The sequence below is a fragment of the Parasteatoda tepidariorum genome, chromosome 4, assembly GCF_982258835.1.
Source record: "Parasteatoda tepidariorum strain Cologne lab strain chromosome 4, Ptep-v5.0, whole genome shotgun sequence".
NCBI classification, from domain to species: Eukaryota; Metazoa; Arthropoda; class Arachnida; order Araneae; family Theridiidae; genus Parasteatoda; species Parasteatoda tepidariorum.
Genome location: NC_141758.1, coordinates 73,220,141 through 73,229,289, shown reverse-complemented (window position 1 = coordinate 73,229,289; position 9,149 = coordinate 73,220,141).

Genomic DNA, 9,149 nt, shown 5'->3' with positions numbered 1-9,149 from the left:
AAAAATTAAAAGTATTTAGGTGCACCTAAAAAAAGCAATCACAGGACGTAGCATAAATAATTTATGTAGTTTCATTATAAATATGTTTTGTGAAAAAATTGTTTAAGATTTTTGCCCTATTGTTCAAGTAAACAGCTGAGTTTGAAAATTGAAATGAAATACATGAACAGTAAGAATAATTAATAAGTTAGAAAATAGGTACAACAGTTACAGTTGAAATATCAATATTAAGTTTTATTGTGATAATAATGTTGTTCGACTAACACATTTATTCTTTAAACTAGATTGTATTTAATAATTATATGCATTTTTTTCCACGTTTTATTCATTAAAATTGATTAATTCTGACACAGTTGAAAATTCAAATGTAACGTAATCTTTAAAAAAAAAATTTCCAATACAAATTTTACAATTTGTTTTCAACTTCAGAAATTCCATTTCCATCCATCTGTACACATGCCACATTTATATCAAAAATAATTTTTCCATTAAGTTTTGTTTTACTGATCAAAAAAAAAAAATTCCTATTGTCCATATTTTCTTGCTTCTCAGTTACATTCATTATTTTAAAGTTTTGATGTGAAAAAATTCAAAATTGATATACTTTTCTAACAGGTATTTTTGTAATGGAAATGTTTACATCCTGGCTTAAAGACTGAGAATTAATATTACTCATTATGTTTTAGACTTAGGTGCGCCCCCCCCCCCCACAGCAAAAATTATAAATGCACTCAATCTTAGACTAAACACAATTTTTTGAAAAATATTATATGAGACAAGAACACTGTGAAGAGATAATCGTGAATTTATAGTCATTCATTTTATTTTTAATTTATAATCATTCATTTTATTCTAATTTATAAAAATTTATAGATTTTAATTTAAATTATTTTTATATGAATTAGCAAAGAATTAATAATCGCGATGAAAAGGCGAAATTTAGAAAAGTACATTGTTACTGAGTAACAACATTGAATTCATCTATAGTAGAGTGCACTACCATTCTGAATGAAGGGCTACGTTCCAAGTATTTAAGTAGATTAGATATAATTTTAATGTAAACATAAGTGTTTTACACACAGCTCTTTTCATCAGTCACTAAGTGATAAATTTCTATTAAATTAAATTCTTTTAAATAATTATAATTCTTTTTTATTATCTTAATTCATTCAACTAATTCTTTCTTTTTTATCATTTAGCTTTGTAATTGTAATTATATTTGCATAAAATTAAATTCTCTTAAGCATCAAAAACTGAAGAAAACCAAAATAATACTCTCATAAATAAAAATATTTCCTTTTTATCAAAAATAAATGAATAAATAGATAGATTTAACGAAAAATATAAAGATGGGGAAAAAGTGACGGTTTTATATCACATCAAGTAACATAAAAGTATAATTTAAAATCAATTAACTGTAATGTTCTTGAATGAAAGTAAAAAATAAAGAGATAAATATTTTTTGAGAACATAACTGCAAAGTAAATATTTTAAGTAAAGAAATCGTATGGGGTAATTTAAATTTTAAAATAAAATTTAAAAAAAAAAACACGGATAATTGCTCAAAATAAGATTTAATATTAATTTGGGATTAAGTTCTGTATATTCTTAACCTTAGGACTTTGCTAATTAGTGAATTATAAGAGATTTCATGAATATTAAATCATAAAAGTTTTTTCTTCTTATTTTTTTAAACTACCAAAAATTAGAAATTAAGCTCAAAAAATTAAAAACGCATTAAATCCTACAGTCGAATTTTGCGTTTTGTAATAATGTTATTGTATTGAAAAAATTAAAAAAGGGAAATAATGGCTATTTTCTAATGATTAAAATGCCTCGAAAGTTGCAAGTCGTTTTATTGCCGGATTAAAAATAACAAGATTTTTGAAACCCTGTGGAGAAGCCTAGCAATAACAGTTGAAAGAACAATAAAAAATCTCTTAGATTTTTGATGAATTTGGCACAAATCAAGTGCATATTCGCGATTTAGTGTCGTGTTAATATATATTAAAAGTATGGTATTTTCAAAACCATGAGAAAATGCGTATTGCCGAAAACAAGCAATGGAAAAATAGCCTGTTTTTACGATAGGACTGACATAAATAACGTACTTCAAAAGAAATTATTACTTGCCCGATTTGAAAGTCTCGAGCCGGTATAATATTGCATTTAAGAGATCGGACAAGAAACATTTGGAAATCCGACTCAGGGGGGTGGGGTAGCTCTTGAAAATTTTACTTCCGATAAAACGCGATCGAAAATAACTTGGATTAACTTTGAAATGGACTCAAATAAAGAGCTTTAAAAGCATTACTAAAATTCGAAATTCACGCATTAATTCTGCCGAGGTAAAATTATCGGGATTTTAAAAACTATGAAAATTTGTAGTAAAAAACAACGAAAAGAGCTATAAAAAAAACTACAATGATTTAGATTTGGCGCGTTCAAAGACTCATTTGCAATTTAAAATTCCTAATCTTTTTTTCTTTCTTATTTTTTTCTTTCTTATTTTTTTCTTTCTTATTTTTTTCTTCCTTTTTTTGTGAAAAAAATGTATAGTTTTTATTTTATTCATGTTTTTATTTTATTTATATGTTTAAGAAAGACCGCAGGCTGTAGAAGGCTCATCAATATAGATGAAATTTATTAATTCTGGAATCGTGCGTCCTTTAAACCTCGTGTATTCTCTCCCCCCCCGCACCGCGGTGGTAGATGAGGTGTTATTAGTTAAAATAATTAGTATTTAAGAACATTTGTTATTTTATTTCATTTACTGAAGTGTGTATTTGCATAAAACAAAAACGGTGGTTTATTTTTTTGAAGATTTGACAACTGCAAAGAAAATGCTACTTAGAATGCTTTAGAACATACAAGAGCATTTCATGTACTTTTATTTCTTCTTCTTTTTTAAATTCTCTTTGGCGCCTGGGGTCCCAGGCAATCAGGGGGAGGGGGGGTTAGCTCTTGAAAATTTGAGTTCCAATTAATTGTATTAAAACAAAAATCTACGAAGAAACACATTGCCTTGTAAATCTTTTAAAATAAATATATTATACTGAATAAATAGTATATATTTTTTTCTTTTTTCAAATTGTGATACTCAAAAAGTGACCGGAAACCAAATTCTCTACATTTCAATGAGGTGTTTAGGTACTCAACTTTCATTTCCTTTTCAATTTGCTCCCCTCTTTTCCTTTTATTGTTCGCACTTCCAAAAACATCACGAAGTCCCAGGGGCGCCCTTGGGCAAGTAAAAGGAACACGGACCATAAATTTTACTAGTCTAAAAGGCTATTTATAGAAAAGCGTGTCTAATTAAAAGAGTTTTATTCGATTGGTTTCTGTTAGTTGATTTAAGACTGTTGGCATCGTTTTTAGCTATAATCTACATCCATGTTAGTTTATGGGAGAAGTAATTTTCACTTTTTCTCAAAAACTTATTACCGTCTGACAACTTAATATACGTATCATATTAAAAGATCTCATTAAAACTTAATCACCTAATGCTTCAAATTATTTTAAATTGTTATTATAAATTTTTAGAGCAATATCCATGATGTGTTTATGAAGTTATTTTTTTAGCTATTCATGAACTTGAAAAGAAAAAACATAACACAAAAAAACATAAATACATAATTGATTTCTGTTGCCTACAATAAGGAAAAAAAAAAAAAAAAAAACTTCTGTGACTGAAAATTACCACATGAGCACTTAGGGTGCCTTGGGTGAAGTAACTTTGGGATATCTAACTTATAGTTTTAAAATCAACTAAAATACATTCAATTCTAGAGCATAGCAAATTTTTTTGATATCAAATATAGACAAAAATTTTAAAAATATCCCTAGAGATTTCTGATAGAAATTATTTGCGGAAAACATTTTTAGAAGGGGAATAAAAAAAATTTGAAATCAATTTTTTAGCTATACTATATATAAATTTCTAGCTAGAACTTATAATAGTCTAGCTATATTAAGTTCTAGTTATAACAGTTTTAACTCAGATTCGCTGATTATTATAAAAAAATGGGGACTTTAATGAGATATTTAATTCTTTTGCAGTGTTATTTTATGTATTTTTATGAAATATTTTCCTTAACATTTCTTGTAACGTAAATCATTTTAACGATAAATTTTACAATATAATAATTACTTATTTTAGTTTGGGCATTTTAATTTATCGTTTTAGTTATGTTCTAATATATTAAATGACATTAAAAATATTAAATAATGCATGAGATAATTTTAAACTATTTTGTAATAATATATTGATCAATATTTTACTTTATTCTAAATTTAATATTTGTTTTAGTTTAATTTTTATGAAATTTATTTTGCTTATGAAGTTTACTTTAGCTATAGAACGAATAGTTCAAAATTCTCAATCATGTATATAAAAAAAACTACTCTTGACGTTTACTTATTCACACTTTTTGCTTCGCTATATAGGGGCTATCTGAAGACATTAGATACACTTTTCGATCTAGTTTTTCATGCTTAATTGCATGAGATAAAATTCAATTCATAATTGGTTTTAAAGCTGTAAGAAGTTTCTTTTAAATAAATATACTATATATAAAAAAAACGCATTTTAAATATTAGTCCATTAGAATAAGCAAGAAAAAATGCATTGGGAACAATATTTATAATTAAATACGATTAGGAATAAGCAATGTAAAATGCATGAATAAAAACTTAAAACCCTCTATTCGATTCCTGTTACATATCTCATTCTATTCAACACACATAAGAGGGAACACCCTTTTTTTCTTTCTTAGAAAACTGTTAGTTTATTTTAAGTATTTATGCATATACGTATGTATACGCATTCATATTTGTATATCTATACACATGTATACATATGTATGGATACGTAATATGTTTACGAACGTAATATGTATACGTATGTATATTTATATATAAATGTGTTTATAAAACTTAAAGTAGACAAACAGTTTTCTAGAAACAAAAAGCGTGTAAAAATTTCTAAAAAAAAAGGTCGATAGATAATACCCTTTTACAATTAATATTTTCGGAGATATCAATAGTTCCTTCTCAATGTAAATATTTTTTAACTTTTAAATAACTATTTTTTAAAATAATTTAAAATCAAAGATCAGGAACAGATAAATTCTAAAAAAGCGAAACGAATGACGCCAACCGATACCAAAAATTCTAATTAAATACCATTACATAAGCTGAAACGTAATTTGCCTTTTTCAGGCAGACACTGCAATTGTCTATCCATCGACGTTGATCATTTATGTTTTGACGTATAATGCGGTTTTCGGAATTTTATGTTATGCAATATTTAATTTAATTATGAGCATACGATAATTTTAAGAAATTTCATATTTAAAATTTTTTATAGTATTTAATTTTTTTAATATTTTAGAATTTATACAAGCAGAAATTCAAATTTGAACCATTCGAATTCGTGGCTGCAAAAATTCATCATTTTAGAGCTAATATTTTCACGCTCAAAGCAAATAAAAAAATAAATTTAGAGTTAAAATAACTCTTATAAAACTTATTTCCGCATCAATAACACTTTCAGAATATTCCTGATATATTTCACTAAAATGGGCAAATTTTCCTATTATACTATACCCTTGTTTCTCTACGGGGGCGGTGGGAGTATGCTGAGGGGCAGGGAACTTGTTTTGGGCTGTAGGGGGGCAATGAGCATGGTTAGTCATTCAAATTTAGTTTTAAAACTCCCAAATAAAATTATTAAATTAAGATTAATTTAATAAGTAAAATAAATCTTAAATTAATATTAAATGAAAAAATAAGAATATTCGATGCATCATTTGCACCAGCAATAAAACGAACTTGTACGACACCTATTCTCCGTTTCGAAACAGTATTGCACAGCGCATGAGTCATTTATTTTTGCCTCTGACTTTTTCAAACCATTTGGCGTATGGTTCTAACTCATTTAAGCGGTTTGGCGAAAATTTGATTCATAAATTTCTTATTTCTGGGAACGCCTTATTTATTTTGAATAAAACTTTTTTTTTTTTACTATCGAGCAATAAATTTGCTGTTTTATTTTCATCAAATTTAGACTGGCACAGAATTTCGAGAGTTACATATTCATTAGATCTATTTTTAGATTTTAGTGCGGGGTGACTACTGTGTTCTGAACTATTGGACGGATAGGCGTCAATTTGATATTCATATTCGCTTAATAATTTTAAATCGAAAGTGCTATGCTGTTTAGTTTTTTTTAGAGTAAAATCATTACTAGAACGAGAGGAAATTATTATTATTTTTTTAAAATTCGAGTGTATTCCATTTTTGCTTTATTAGGATCCTCAAAAATATTAGGGGGGTTATTAATTCACAATTAAGATTTTGGCAGACAGCTGCCGTTACTGTTATCGGATTTTCTAAGACTGTCTCCTATAGCTCTGACTCATTTAAGCCGTTTGGCGAAATTGAAGTGCATGCTCTTTTAGTAAGAATGTTTGATTTGATCAGTATTTCTTATGATAGTTTTCATTCACTCCTTTCAGTTTTTTCCCAGGTTTCGATTCGATTTCATTATTTCTTTGGCCAGGTACGTGTGTGAATTAGTTTTTCATAGTATATTATTCATTAATTTTAAGAAATAGTTATTTTTTTTTCATCGTTTGCATTTTGTTGCCGCCAACAATGTCATTTAACAAAAAGAAGTGTCGTCAATACAATGCCACTTACTGGAAGTTTGGATTTGTTCAATCACCGTCGAACTCTCAACTACCTATGTGTTTACTTTGTAACAAAGTTTTATCGAATGAGGCCATGAAACCCTCTCGTTTGCAGGAGCATTTGCAAAAAATTCACCCTGACAAACAGAATAAAGACTTGTCATTTTTCAAGAACATCAAGGACAAGTTTCTGAAGGCACCTTCGGTCTCGGGCTTACTAGCAACCTCGTCCCAAAAATGCGACGATGGTCTGATAGCCTCTTATAATATATCAAAATTAATTGCCAAATCTGGGAAAGCTCATACCATAGGCGAAGAGTTGATACTTCCATCTATTAAGGAAGTCTTAGAAACAGTTTTACATCATCCAGCCGCATCTAATGTAATAAAAAATATCCCATTAAGCAACGATACAGTGCGGGGACGAATTGATGAGATGGCGGAAGATGTTGAGGATTCCTTATGCAAACTTTTGATATCGAATGAATTTTCCCTGCAAGTTGATGAATCAACCTTGCCAAGTAATGAGGCTTTATTGTTGGCGTATGTCCGGTTTGTTGAGGAAGGAAAAATTGTTCAAGATATGCTCTTTGCACGAAGCTTGATTATAGATACCAAGATACCACAGGAGAATCTACTTTTAACACTGTCAAAGATTATTTTAAAGAGAAAAACATTACTTTTACGAATATTATGTCTGTTGCCACTGATGGAGCTCCAGCAATGGTGGGTTTATCGCCTTTTTGAAGAGGGAGGTACCAGATATTTTAGCTGTTCACTGCGTGATTAACAGACAGCATTTAGTTGGAAAAAATCTCAGTGACCGCTTGCATCAGTCACTGCAATACGTTATCTCTGCTGTGAACAAAATTCGCAATAATGCTCTTAACGATCGATTATTCAGACAGCTATGACCTGTCTCAATAGGTTTTGGAATCTTTTCGACTCTGTGCTTGAGTTCCTGGAAGACAAAGATGTAGCTCTGAGAGACAGATTACTAGAATTTAAGATAGACGTTGCCTACATGACGGATTTATTTGCAAAATTTAATGGTGTTAATTTAAAATTTCAAGGCAACGAACTCAATTTGATCACTTCAAAATCAGTTATTTCTGCCTTTCTAAAAAAACTCATTTTGTGGAAGCAGAATTTTGGTAGGAATGAGTTTAGCCAATTTCCGATCTTATCGGATCTTAAAAAGAATGGTGAAATTTCCTCTGGTGATATACAAGAATATTGTCAACATCTTGAGTCTTTGTACATGGGCTTTTCTAATCGTTTTAAAGATGTGTTGACCCTGGAAGTCCCTCAATGGGTTATGAACCCTTACGTGAATATTGAAATAGCAGAGGTTAATATTCAGGAGGAATTGGTCGAACTTTCAACTTATGAAACTTTGAAAGCTAGCTTCCAGAATGGTGATCGTCTCACAGAATTTTGGCTTCAAGATAACATAAGTCGTCTCTGCCCTGGATTGTGGGCTATCGTCAAAAAATTTTTTAATTGCCTTCCCTTCCTCCTACCTCGTCGAGCGAGGATTCAGTGCTGTGACGGATCTAGTCACAAAAAAGAGAAATCGACTCGAAATCGTGCAACGAGGGGACTTGCGTCTTCACCTCACTGAAAATATTGAATTGAATGTTAAGAAACTAGCTCTGAACCATCAAGCACAATCATCCCACTGACATAGTTACTTGATTGCTTCGTTGATACCACGTTTCAGTGTAAAAAATTATTTTTGATGTTTTTTAAATTATCTAATTAAGTTTAAATAACTCTTTTTAGCATAGATTTCTTTGTTTGTTTTCTCATTACCGTATTTATTTTGATTATAATAAATAGATTACCTGTCGGGAGAAAAGTATCGAGTTTTTTTTTAAAAAAACCAAACAATATTAACGCGTAAGAATATTGCTTAAAAATGTTACCTCTTACACTGCTGGACAATTGCTAAGGACGGATAACACTATCATCCATATCAACCACAAAATGAAAGGAAGCAAAATGTGGAAAATTAGAATAAGTGCGGGATATAGTAGGAAGAGGTATGTGTATGCAAATTTTTTTTTCCACGTCTGTTCATCACGTGATAGCGCTGATAAGAGTTTAAAGGTTTTGACGCGTCTGGAGAGTTGTTGTTTCTAGTCAAAGTTTTACAGGAAAGATTTCGTTGACGAACTTGAAATTTTCGGCGTGTCTTCCCGATATCACTAAGATGATTTTAAGCGTGGCCGAATTATTGTAAAGATCGAAGAAGGGCGAAAAATAACAGATGTTGCCTGGGAGTTCGACATCGCTCACAGCGTTGTTTCACGGCTATGGAAATCATTTAAAACTACTGGAATGTGTAGTAGGCGACACGGGGTAGGTCGTGTTAGAAGTACGACGCCTGCAGAAGACAGATACATCGTCCTATCAGCAAAAAGGAACAGACGCACCACAGCTCAGCAGGTGGCA